At 39.0% G+C, this 14,288-nt stretch overlaps 1 protein-coding gene across 3 annotated transcripts in view; it reads left to right on the top strand.

Moving 5' to 3' along the window:
- MGAT3 (beta-1,4-mannosyl-glycoprotein 4-beta-N-acetylglucosaminyltransferase) overlaps nucleotides 1-14,288 on the top strand; it is a 209,873-nt gene that overhangs the window by 186,176 nt on the left and 9,409 nt on the right. The gene's annotated exons all lie outside the window — the stretch shown is intronic.

Here is a 14,288-nt window from a genome sequence, read left to right on the forward strand (position 1 = left end):
AAAAAAGTCTGATCAGGAAAAATCGGATGTGTGAATGAGCCCTTATGCTGCATTCTCTAACTTCATAACTGAGAATTTAGAGTTCATGTATTTCCATTGGCGACAAGGGAGTAAGGTGTCTGGGATAATTTTCCTGAAGAACCAGAGTAGAGTGTTTAAATTCAAGCTGACTGATCCATCCATATTTACCTTTTTTTTTTTTTTTTTTTTTTTTTTTAAATGGAATTAAAATACTTCTTCCAGGATAAGAAAATAGTTCTCAAGGCACTGTCCCACTCCAAGAGATCGGACCTGTGTACTTACATTTCTGTATGACTACTGTATGCTCCTACAAAGTATTTTTTCTATCCTGGGCCTAGGCTGCATCAGCAAAAAAGACATTTACAGAAGGCAGGCAGATTTAGAGCTGTATCTGGTAGTCCTGTGCATGTGGAAATTCTAGATTTTCGCAGGAACGCTTACATGAACTTTGTTCTGTATATAAAAGTATCTACATGTGGGACACATTCCCCGGAGGAACAAGAGAGGCCACTTTCTCAGGCTCTTCTGTGATTGAGCGTGATGTTGTTCCCAGCTCGCTTTTATCTTGGGGCTGCATTACAACATGCATCATTTAGCTTTCAGCCTCGTCAATACGTGATTTCTCCCATACACTTTTTTTTTTATTTTTTTTTTTTTTTTTTAAGGAAGGTCCCAATGGTGTTCTAGCAATCTGTAATTTCATTAGATTTCTTTCTCATTTACAAAAAAAATGCGTGCCTATGTAGTAATATTTCTTCCACTCACTGAGTCCAGACAGATCCACTGGGCACCTACATACTTGTCCAATCTTACAATTAATCTTACCAGCTAAAACTGTTGTGATTATCCTCTAAAGAGGCAATGGCTAAATTATAAGTGGCAGATTTGTTGCAGAAGTTTTTGACTGTTCCATTCATATCGAGTCACAGAAAGTTCTTGAACAGAGCTGCCGCATGTGAATATACCCGTACCTGTAACCTGTTCTGTTTGGTCAGTCATCTACAATGTATGTCTGTATTGCTAATGGTTAAAATCCACAAATTTGATAAATCACATAAATTTGAAGGATTTCTGCATGGAATAAGCAAAAAAAATAGTGACTAGGGCATAAAAATCTGACCTGGCCCAACTATTACATGGGAATCAAGTGTAACAAATGTCTCTAATGTCTGTGGTTGGGTTCAGTGAGTAAATCTAGGTCGGGAATAGTTTTGATATTTTTGAATAATTGCCACTGTTTAAAAAAAAACAAAAACCCAACACCTCTTAAAGGGTTACCCAACTTTTAATCACAAACCAACGCTGCAAATACAATACAAAGAAAGAAACCCTACTCACTATTTCTCCCTTCACCCTTTCCCTCAAATCCGGAGATGACGCTCAGCAATCGTCCGGGTCTTTGGCTGCGGCAGTCACATGCCAGCTGCCTATAGTTAATCAGTGGCCGCAGTGGTTTTGTGCCATCATGGGAGCCATATTGATAGAAGTACAATATGTGACCATCGGTTGCTTCTTGTAAAGAAAACTCAGGCGGAAAGCTGAATGTAATATTGTCGTTGTTTTTAAAAACCTGTTAGTCCTTTTTAATAGTCTCTTTATTTCTCATACTTTCTCCATCTGCCAATATTTAATTGTTTTTTCTTATTTCATAGATAAGGGTTAATACTGCATGAATGACACTGTAACAAAGCCTGCTGTGTAGCTGACCCATAGCCCATAATGGCCAACATCTTGCATAATGCCGTACGCCTGGGTATATGTATGATAGTCTGTCCTGTGGAAGGACTCTGTTTTCCTGTTGAGCATTCATGTGCTATTTGAGGTAAACTACTCATTATAATCATGTGAATTAACCCTATAAACCTGGACATCTGAGATGGCTTTAGCCTTACAGGTACCCCAGTCTCTGCAAGAGTCTCCAGTGGTAAAACAGCCCTATTCTGTAATTTGGGTGCTAATTATGTAGTTATGTCGAATTATATAAAAAATTTTTAAGTAATTATGACTCGTCCATGCCAAAGGACTTTCTAGCCTCCTCTGTTAAAATTCCAGACACCCTCAGATTTGGCCACAGGGTCATAGCATTGGAATTTTAGTTTAGCAAAGCTGAACTTTCACATATATGAATCACTTTTTCCCCCCTTAGAATAGGCTGAGAATATCCCATATTTCCCAATGGAGCATATAGAAAGTTTATTGCTTAAGTGATAAATGTTTAGTGTGCTTTTGGAGGCAGCTGTGACTCTCCTTGTTACCAATGGTATTTCACTTTTCAGCCATTCATTGCTGTAATGGGACTATCTGTCTCTGTGCACTGGCAACTCTGGAAAAGCCAAGTGGGCTTTGCTATCCTGTTACAAAACGCCCACCATTTACTGTTCATGTGAGGTAACACCCGCCATTGTTGTAATTATTTCGGATGGTTGATAATAAATCACCTGTATAGTCAGGGAACAACACCCATGTCTAGCTAATGCTTAGCAGAGCAGGGATTAGTTTATGTTTTGTGCCATTATGTAAAGACCTTTTAGCTATTTTGAACACCAACAATAAAGAACAGGAGAAGCCGTGTATGAACCAAGTTTCTGTATTGCCTACTGCTGCACAGTTAATCTTATATATACCACTTTTGCCTTCAAAATTCGATCACTGCATCAATTCTTCTAGGTACACTTGTACTTTTGCACAGTTTTTGGAGGAACTTACCAGGGAGGTTTCTCCAAACATCTTTGCGAACTAACCACAGATCTTTGTTTTCCAAATCCTTCTGTCTCCTCCTTGCAATCCCAGACAATATTGATGTTGTTGTGATCATGACTCTGTGGGGGCCATATCATCACTTTGCGGGCTCCTTGTTCTCTACGCAGAATATGGTTCTTAGACCTATGGATAGTCATTCAAATTGTTTGGAACAGCCTTATTCAAAAGTGGTTTGCTCTGTTGCTTTGCAGTAATGGGGTCCTGGGTTCAAATCCCACCAAAGACAACATCTGAAAGGAGTTTGTATGTTCTCCCCGTGTTTGCAGGTGTTTCCTCGGGGTTCTCCAGTCCCCACCCCACCCCCACACTCCAAAGACATATTGATAGGGGAATTACATGAGCTTCAATGGGAACAGTGATGATGTCTGTAAACCACTGTGGAATTAATGGTGATTGTATAAGTGAGTAAAATAACAATGCCTACAAGAATGGATGCTTTTCTGCATGCGTTTTGCCTTTAAAAAAAAAAAAAAATTTGATTTTGATTTCTTTTTTGTTCGTTCACTTTGCATTTTGTTTCTATTTTTGAAAGCATTCTTACTTTTGCAGCATTTTTTACACTCTTGCCTAAAAATGTTTGTACAGTGCTGGGTTTTTACAGTGTTTATTTTTGAATATTAAGACTTTCAACTTTTCTAACCAATCGTTTGGCTAGTTCATGTCTTTCTGTAGCCTAAACTTGTTCCAGAAAGAGAATACTGTATCTTTATCACTCTGGTCTCCTTGTGACCTGCTCCTGGATATGACTACATATGACCTGTCCTAGCTAGAATGTGTAATATGGATAAGTATTACTTATCATGGTGTCCATTCTTGGTTGAATTTTTACAGAGCTTACAATTATTTTTTGATGTTTGTTGCATAAGTATCTGAAATGTATTGGGGACAACATCTTGTTTACTTCCCTCTCATATCTGTTTAGTACTTTCTTGCTTAGTGTCTCATATGGAGCAAATTATGCAGTTTGTAAACAATGGATAATGATGCGAAATGTGAATGCCAAGCTTAGAGGGCTAAGTTATCAGAGAAAAATAGCTCCATATCTCTGACAAAGATCCAGTCTGGTCTGGATGGGGGTTTGCTCCTGTTATCTTTATCTTTAAAGATGTTCTCCGGGAACAGAAAAAATAATGTAGTTATGAATACAGTCCTAAAATAACCCTCTTTTTAATTAGCAAATCACATTTGATTTGTCTAAAGAGCGTAATGGCTATAGAATGAAAATGGTCACCACCTTTTACATTGACAGAAATCTGTCCTACTCACATGCACCTGTCTTATTAATACTGTATGTCGAGTAGAAGCTCCATCCCAGGTGATATTCTGATCTGGAGGTACTGAAGTAAGCATCTGCCCACACTGCTGTCCACCCTGTCTTTCTGATCTAATGCTGGAGATACCCAGGGTGCTGAGTAGTGGTGCTCGTTACTAGAGTTTGCTTAGGGTGCTTAAGTACGTACCGAGTATCACGGGTGCCTGAGTGACAGGAAGAAGGAAGAAAAATTATTAGCAAATGGAAAGAGGAAGGCATGTCTAAAGAAGAATATAATTCTGTCTGCAGAACCTGTAGGGCACGCATCAGATTAGCTAAAGCTGATAATGAATTAAGGCTTGCAAGAGATGTCAAAAGTAAAAGAAAAGTCAAAGATGCTATAGGATTTTTACAGGATAAAAATGGTAAAGCGGTAAGGAATGATGCTGAGAAGTCCAAACTTTTAAATTCCTATTTTTCATCTGTTTTCTCTCAGGGTAAATGTAACATCAACTGATCTTCACTGTACTATTAAAGGAATAGTGTGGATTCTTCTATCTATAAACAGAGAGATAGTGAGGGAACACTTAGCTAACATGAATGAATTCAAGTCTCCAGGTCCAGATGAATTACATCCTAGGGTACTGAAGGAGATAGTAGAGGAAATAATTGAACCACTCTCCAAAATCTTTGAAAATTCTTGGAGAAGTCCCAGAAGACTGGAGAAGTGCAAATGTTGTCCCCATCTTCAAAAAGGTGAAGAAGGTGAACCCAGGGAACTATAGGCCTGTGAGCCTTACTCCTATACCAGGAAAGATCTTTGAAAAAATTATTAAAAACATGTATGCAAGTACCTTTATGAGAATGAAGTGATTAACCAGCGCCAACATGGGTTTGTAACTTGTCATGTCTGACTAACTTAATTTCCTTCTATGACAGAATCACTGACTGGGTGTATCAGGGAAATGATGTAGATATAGTATATCTTGACTTCAGCAAAGCATTTGACAAAGTATCTCATACCTTCCTTATTGAAAAAATGACCAACTATGGAATGGACAAGGCAACTGTTAGGTGGATTCATGACTCGCTTAGTGATCTGACCCAAAGAGTTGTTATAAATGGTTGCACATCCAGTTGGAAGGATGTCTCAAGTAGGGTACCACAAGGCTCTGTCCTGGGCCCTGTGTTGTTCAACATCTTTATCAATGATTTAGATGAAGGAATTGAGGGTAGGCTGATTTAATTTGCTGTTAACCCAAAGCTAGGAGGCATAACTAATCCTAGAGAAGAGAGAGAGGGTTTAAACGAACTGGAGCAGTGGGCAGCAACTAACAGAATGGTTTTTTAACAGGGAGAAATGCAAAGTCCTACATCTGGGCAAGAAAAATGAAAAAGGCATATACAGAATAGGGCTAAGCAACAGCACATGTGAAAAAGACTTGGGTATACTAATAGATCACAGACTGAATATGAGTCAGCAGTGTGATGCAGCAGCAAAAAAGGCAAACACAATTCTGAGTTACATTAATAGAAGCATACAGACTGGATCACGTCAAGTAATTATCCCCCTCTACTCCTCCTTGGTCAGACCTCCTCTGGAATACTGTGTCCAGTTCTGGACGCCACATTTTAAAAAAAAGACATTGAAAAACTTGAGTAAGTTCAGAGAAGAGATACTAGGATGGTGACTGGTCTGTAAACCATGTCCTATGAGGAATGGTTAGAGTATTTGGGAATGTTTAGCTTGCTTAAGAGGAGACTGAATAGCTGTCTACAAATATCTGAGATGTCACAGTGCAGGGGGTCATCCTTATTCTCATTTGTACATGGAAACACTAGAAGCAATGGGATAAAACTGAAAGGGAGAAGATACAGATTAGATGTTAGAACAAAACTTTTTGACAGTGAGGGTGATCAATGAGTGGAACAGGCGGCCACGAGAGGTGGTGAATTCTCCTTCAATGGAAGTCTTCATACAGAGGCTGAACAGACATCTGTCTGAGATGGTTTAGTGACTCCTGCATTGAGCAGGGGGTTGGACACTGACCCTGGAGGTCCCTTTCAACACTAACATTCTATGAAATGTTCTAGTTCCTGTGGCTGCATGTCTTGCGTCTGTCTCAAAACATATGGGGATTGCTTCACAAACACTAGCAATCCTCGTAGATTGTGAGCCCTCGTAGGCAGGGTCCTCTCTCCTCCTGTACCAGTCGCTGACTCGTTTTGTTCAAGATTATTGTAATTGTTTTGCTATGTATACTCCCTTTTTCACATGTAAAGCGGCATGGAATAAATGGCACTACAATAATAATAATAATCCTCGCATGTTTTGTGGCTAACAGATGCAAAATATGCAGCCACAGGGACTCTAACATGTCACTCGGGCACCTATGATACTCGGTGCATACCTGAGCATTCTAGGCAAACTTGAGTAACAAGCACTCGTGCTCTTCACTAGTGCTGAGATCAGAAGAGGCTGTCCACCTTGTTTTCTAAATGCTGAGTGGCTACTTTTGAGTGGTAGATGACCTATCCCCCATACTGTCACGATATATCCAGCTCACAGCAGCAGAGCTTCCTGCTGCACATGCTTACAGGGACTTGTACATGTAACATTCTAGGAGAGGTTTCTGCCTAACAAGGTAACCACCATATTACCTTGGTAGAAAAAATTATTGTGGATTTTATTTTAATTACTTTATTTTTTTTGTATTACTGGAGCACCTATTTAATCCTTAACGCATATTTGGGAGCACCATGCTTGTCAGGTGTTGTTAACAGCAGTGACCTGTGTAATTCAGATCGCATCTAGATGCTGCGGGCAATCACTTGGTGGCATTTAAATGGCCTGGTAGCCGATGCACATGTGGACTGCTATCCATTGGCACTCCGTCCACATGATTAGTGCCAATGGGTTGTAATGGCAGCCTAGGAACTACAGAAGGCACCAATCACTGCCATCTTGGTCTATATTGATGTTCTCGTCATAGGAGAACTTCAATTTTACTATATACTGCAGGTTCAAATACCTTTTTATAAGGAGACAAAAAAAAAAAAAGTTAATTAACCCTAGCATGCGTGAGGTCACAAATTTACACTTTTACGTACCGGGGGCCTTTTAGGCCCCTGTGCAAATCATATGGAGAAACTCACGTAAATAACTTTTACAAGTTTATTTCAAAATTGCAAAATAAGATATGAATAATGCACAACATTTTAATTATAATTTTTTGTAGAAAACACCAAAACTTTTTTTTTTTTCAAGCAAAGATATGAGAAACACACAAAGGTATATAAATCTAGAGTAAACTAACTGCAGCTACATTTCTTTTCTAACTTTTTCTTTTCAATTTTATTGGTCTTCCAAACAATTTTCACAAGTTATCTTTTCTGAAGAATGTTCTTTTAGAGACGTTTTCCTCTCTAATTTTCTTGAACAAATGAAACAACGCTTTCGTTTTCTTTCTCCTGGCCCTAGAATATCCTGAAACTGTACGCCACACCGTTTCATTGCTTTTTTAGTTTGCTTTGGCAAGCATTTCATGTTGCTTCGCTCCATGTGAGGCATTACAAGTTCATGGCAAAGGTCCTTCAAGAATAGGCGTCTCCTGTCCTTCCTCCTTGCATGGAATTCTGGATGAGTTTCTGTATAAATAATGAATGAATTCAGGGCTGCTACATCAAGCATATTTGAAAAAACTGCTACAGGCAAAAGTCTTGTTTGCCTCTTGTATGAATATTCTCCCTCCATTTTGTCTAGATCTCCTTTAGTTTTATTGTAATACAGGATGATTTCTGGTTTCAATTTCCTGTCATTGCTGTCAATACTGCACTCATAATGCATGGTCCTGAGTAATATATAACGGATTTCTCCTTCTTCGCTTTGTAAGATACCAGTGTCGCTTTGTTGTTGAAACCAAAGACACTCTCATAAAGTGCTCGCTGTGGATTGTTTCATTGCTTGATGAATTTCTCGTCGATTTGGCTTCATAGTACCAGCTAGCTTTTTCCAGCAGAAAATTGCCCAGTGCAACATTGGTAAAATAATTGTCCATGGTAATGTTTCTACCTGAATTGTATATTGGTACAGCAAATGTTTTCACAATCTCAGACCCTAGATCTTTCTGTATTGGAGCATCAACTTCTTTGCCACAGTAGATGGGCCCATTTATGCCATAATAATTTGCAGAATCACACATCCAGAAGATTTTTATTCCATACTTGGCTGGTTTACTGGGCATGTATTGTATGAACTTGCAACGTCCTCTGAAGGGTACAAGTTGCTAATCTACTGTAACATTAGTGCTAGGATTGTAAAGCTTGGTGCCATTTTTGATAAATATGTTCCAGATATAACTGATAGGGGCTAATTTGTCTGTTTGGAACCTCGCTGCACAAATTCACTTAACATCAAATCGAATGTTTCTTCTAATTTCGTCATATCTGTCCACTGCCATTGTCGCTTTATAGTGTGGGTCCAGAAATAATTCTCTGACTGGAACATCATACGATTTTTGACTCCCTGCCAGCAGTAAAAGTCCAATACATGCATAAAGTTCCTCTTTTGAGATTTTTCCAGGACTTACAGTATTTTTTGCAGAAGCGATACGTCTTCCTTCTAGGCCTTATCACTCCCTCCCAAAATCACATGACATCCTCACATGGCATGATCCAACCCCTGGCCCCTCCACCAGCAACCTTGACTACAAATAAAGTAACTTGAGACACAAACACTGCTGAGTACATGATAAAAAATAGCAGGGGCCTAAAAGGCCCCCGTTCTGTACAGATGGTGGTTTTCCCCCCAAAAAAGCATTTACACCAAAATGCCTATCAAAAAAAATTACATGAGCAACTGGATATTACCAACAACAACATACTTGAGGAATACCTAGAGTTTCAAAATTCTAACTAAAGTAATTTTGCAGATACAGTTTGTCCAAATATAAATAAATGGACCTGAGACAACATTTTTCTAATTTTGGTTCTAGACATTACCACAGTGAATTTTAAACAAAACAATTCAGATGCAGTTGAAGTTCAGACTTTCAGCTTTCATTTGAGGGTATCCACATTAAAATTGGATGAAGGGTTTAGGAGGTTCAGCTCCTTAACATGTGCCACATTGTGGTAATGTCTAGAACCAAAATTAGAAAAATGTTGTCTCTGTCCAAATATATATGGACCTAACTGTAATAGCAAAAAAGTAAGCAACAGGGCCTAAAAGGCCCTCGATACGCATTGTAGGGTTAAAACATACTTTTTTTTTTGTTTTGTTTTTTTTAAACAAAAGCATATATTTAAATGTTTAACTCTGCCCCTCTTGCCAATTCAAAAAGAAAAATCTAAAAATGTATATATTTTTTTGTACCACAGCCTCTATAAAAGGCCTTACCAAGAACATATAAAATTAGTTAACATTGCAACCATGTCGACACAAAAAAAAATCAAAACACCAGATTTGCCACTTTTAGGTTAGTGCACCTCCAGAAAAAAAATGCAATAAGAAGCAATTTAAGCCTCATATATGCCACAAAATTGTATCAATATAACCGCAAAGAACAAGGATCCTTCAATAGAAAAATGGTTATGGAATAGAGTTTAAGAAATGGTACAATCTTTTTTTTTTTTTTTTTTTTTTTTTTTTTTTTTTTTTTTTTTGTGGGGTTTTGTTTTCAACTAAAATGAAAAATAAACGATCCATGTGTTTAGAATTGCTATAATGGTGCTGACTAGTGTTGAGCGAGTATGTTCTATTAACCCTTTCGCCAAGTATGCTCAGGCGAGCTTCGAGTATTTATAGCTGCTCGGTGATAAGGACAGAACATACTCACTCAACACTAGTGCTGACCTGAAGAATCATGTCGCCAGGTCATTGTTACTGAACAATGAGCGCCGTATAAATAAAAAACGAATGCAGAATTGCGGGGGGTTTACCTGACATTACACTGGGAATATTTTTCCAGTAATTCAATTAAAGTGCAATTCAAAATGACAAATTGTCCTGAAAGAAACAAAAGAAAATGTCCTGATCCAAAAGGTGTGAGGAAGCTTTCTGTGTGGGGTGATGCTGACGTTACTGTTCTTCTACCCGGTTACTGACAGGAAGTGAAGATCCTTGATCACTATATTATTTTGTATATTTATGTGAACCTCTGGAAACATTTACATCATTTGGGGCATATTTACATAGTACGGTTGAAAAAAGACACATGTCCATAAAGTTCAGCTGAGGTACATCCATAATGCATGATCTAATCTGCCCTAAAGCGCAATTTATTTTTGTCTGTGTCGATTGACTGATTAAAAATGATTTGTTCTAAATTTTTAAACATTTTAGAAATGTATATTATATACACACACACAAATTTTTTTAAAATGTTTAAAAATGATTTGTTCTAAATTTTTAATCAGTCAATCGACACAGACAAAAATAAATTGCGCTTTAGGGCAGATTAGATCATGTACTGTACTATATATATATATATATATATATAATATATTTCTTTATTTTAACCATTGATGGTTCTCGAGGTAATCTATTTCACAGATTAGTAGTTCTCATGGTAAAGACCTGTCTCATCTGGAGATTGAACCTTTCTCTAGATGAAGGTAGTGCCCTATTGTCTTTTAATGGGGTTTTATAATGACAGTTTTGACAATTATTTTTTCATATGGGACACTTATTTACTTGTACAAGTTTAATAATGTTCCCTCCTTAGACTCTCTCCTCAAGACTGAATACATTTAATTCTTTTAAATCGTTTATCCTCTTCTATATTAATACATTTTTATTTTCAATATTGTCTAATTTTTACATAGTGTAAATTTATTCTAGACTGTCTTAAAAAGCACTAAAATTTCAGTGGTTAATGCTGTCTTGATAAGTTTGTTGCACCTTTAGACTGTCTGGTCTAAGTTTACCCTATATGTTAGTTGGTTACTTCATGCCAGTAATTTTTTGGCACCCAGTGTGGCATCTAGGCTACACCTTTTTGCCAGGTTGCGTGCAGAAAGCGGTATTTAGGTTAAGTCCACGGCCCCACTATCAGTATTCGGTCAGTATTTTTCTCAGGAGTGGGAGCCAAAACCAGGTGAGGAACAATCAGAGAAAAGGTATAATAGAAACAAGTCACCAATTCTGCATTTATCACCCACTCCTGGTTTTGGCTTCCACTCCTGAGGAAAAAATACTGACGGAATACTGATAGTGGGGCCGTGGCCTAAATATCGCTCTACATTTATGGAGCATACCCGAACCTCTTCTAGAGTTGTTAAGCTTTGTACTTCAGATTTACACACTATGCACAGAAGTCTATAGAATAACCATCAGAGGGGGGAGGAAACGCCGTGGACGGGACATGCTGTTCCTTTTTTTTTTTTTTTTTTTTTTGGAGGGAGGGTGGGGGTGAGAAAATATGTAATGTAGACTTTTCAACAATTGTGACTTTAGATGTTACTTTATCTGCAGCATGTTTGGCTTGGGGGGGGGGGGGTCTGAGCTGTTTAAAATGCAAATAATAATGCTGCAAAGCTGAGTGTGAGTCCAGCCCAAAGGGAGTTATAAGAGCTGTCATACTTTTTAACCAAATCCAATGCAACCAACTCATTCTGTTCCTTGTTAATTTGGTAGATTACACTGAAAAATTGAGAAATGCCTATATATTCTATCAATCCATGCCTTTTTAGAGTTGAGCTTTAGTAGTAAAGTTGTTAACCGACCGGTACTACGCCAAGCTCATCACACACCCCCTACTCTTCCGATCAGTTGTTGGTACTAACAATCTGACCCTCGACATGGCAAATAAAGAAGATTATAATTAAAACAAACAATAAAACGTAAGGCAACAAATTTGTGCAAAGTGGCCAATGATCAGTTCAAGCACGTTCAGCCCATCGCGCCATACACTTGCTGTTTCAGCCTCCTTGAAATCACACTTGGTACTGGGCAGTATAGCTTTTGATGATTAGGAGCTCTAGATTAACCATTTGTTCCCTTGTCTGTCTCCTCTTAAAGTGGTCCATGCCTCTCATGCTCGTGGACGGAGGCATTGCCGCTACTACGTGGGCCTGTGAAGGCTTTATGTTCTGTCTGTTACATTTTCTAGCGCTTCTGTGGAACGTTTCCGTCATACGGTTGGAATAAATGGTTATTGGACCTGAAGAATTTACTACACGATGTTTGCTTGAGAACTTTGGCTGACTTCTTGTGTGAGTGTCAAAAAAATCTTCGCGCCAGGGAAACGCATTAATAGGAAACTTGTGTTTCTCCCCCAATCTATACTAAGTGAATGTCGTCTGTAAGAGGAGGAAGTAGAATGGATCAATTCAGATTATTGCTTTTTGCCGCTTTTATATGGAGGATTTTGTGTCGTGGATTAATGGCTGAGAAGTTTCTTTTGCGTTCATGTTACCAAACACATGTTATTTCCTAACCAGTGTGTTATGTCACTTTGCAGTTGCTCGCTTACTAATTGAGTATAACTGTCTAGATATGCAGACAGATATGGTATTGGTTGCATACGCCTGATAAGTCACATTTCGGACAAAGTTAATGTCTTTGTATGAAACAGGGACTTTATGTATATAATATATTGTATATTCTAGAGGGATGGCAGGAAATGTTCTGTAATACTAAAAAGAAGAATTACAGCCCTCACTGTTCCAGAACTTTTCCGGTCCTGCAGCAATGAAGGCTGCTGTGCACAGTTCAATCATCAACAGTATGCAGACAGAAACTGGACAAATGGAGGCCAAAACGCCACTCATTTTTAGTCCTCTAGTTAATTGGAGGGAGGGGGGGCTATGAAAATGTTAACATGTAATAGCCTCAAGGAGTTTTCCCCAAGCATAAACATTGGCCGTTGTGGAAGAATATATTCGGAGCTTTATCTGGGTGTAGCATTTATATCCTGCCTTGTCTAGGTCCCCTGCAGTACAGCAGAGCTGTCATTAATTTGCTCACCCACAAATGATAAGGAAATGACTCTGCTCATTCTGTTCCTGTTTACGCGACAAAGCTGCAGAAGACAAAGTTTGCCAGATGAATGTCAAGCTCTGTGGAGAAAGGCCAACCATCTCATGTGTATGGGGAAGGAGGGACACCAATTTTTCCCCAAGAGCAAATGCCAGGGGGCAATAAGGGTCATGTGTGGTGAATTTTAAATATGGTGTATACTTGTTCTCACCACCGAAGGGGTCTAAAAGCAGCTGATTCTCCAAGTATTTGATCCTTCTGGCAAACAACACTTAATACTTGGTGGCAAAACGCTTGTTGGCAAGCACAGCAGTCAGACGTTTTTTGTAGTTGATGATGAGGGTTGCGCACATGTCGGGAGGAATTTTGGTCCACTCCTCTTTGCAGATCATCTCTAAATCATTCAGATTTTGAGGCTGTCACTTGGCAACTCGGAGCTTCAACTCCCTCCATAAGTTTTCTTTGGGATGAAGGTCTGGAGACTGGCTAGGCCACTCCATGACCTTAATGTGCTTCTTTTTGAGCCACTGCTTTGTTGCCTTGGCTGTATGTTTTGGGTCATTGTCTTGCTGGAAGACCCATCTTCAATGCTCTTCCTGAGGGAAGGAGGTTGTTGGCCAAAATCTCGCGATACATGACCCCATCCATCTTCCCTTTAGTACAGTGCAGTCGTCATGTCCCCTTTGCAGAAAAGCACCACCAAAGTATAATGTTTCCCCCACCATGCTTCATGATTGGGACGATGTTCTTAGGGTTGTACTCATCCTTCTTCCTCCAAACATGACGAGTTGAGTTAATGCCAAAGATCTCAATTTTTGTCTCATCTGACCACAGCACCTTCTCTCAATAACACACAATCATCCAGGTGTTCATTGGAAAACTTCAGACAGGCCTGCACATGTCCCTTCTTGAGCAGGGGGACCTTGCTGGGCACTGCAGGATTTTAAACCTTTAAGGCCTAATGTGTTACCAATGGTTTTCTGTGGTCCAAGCTGCCTTGAGATCATTGACAAGTTCCCCCCGTGTAGTTTTAGGCTGATCTCTCATCTTCCTCATGATCAAGGATACCCCACGAGGTGAGATTTTGCATGGTGCCCCAGATCAATGTCGATTGACAGTCATTTTGTATTTTTTCCATTTTCATACTATTGCACAGTTGTCTCCTTCTCACCCAGCCTCCTACTTATGGTTTTGTAGCCCATTCCAGCTTTGTGCAGGTCTATGATCTTGTCCCTGACATCCTTAGAAAGCTGTTTGGTCTTGCCCATGTTGTAG

Source organism: Phyllobates terribilis, unplaced genomic scaffold (assembly GCF_046119375.1).
Source record: "Phyllobates terribilis strain yellow unplaced genomic scaffold, ASM4611937v1 Scaffold_8__6_contigs__length_399053987, whole genome shotgun sequence".
Classification (NCBI taxonomy): Eukaryota; Metazoa; Chordata; class Amphibia; order Anura; family Dendrobatidae; genus Phyllobates; species Phyllobates terribilis.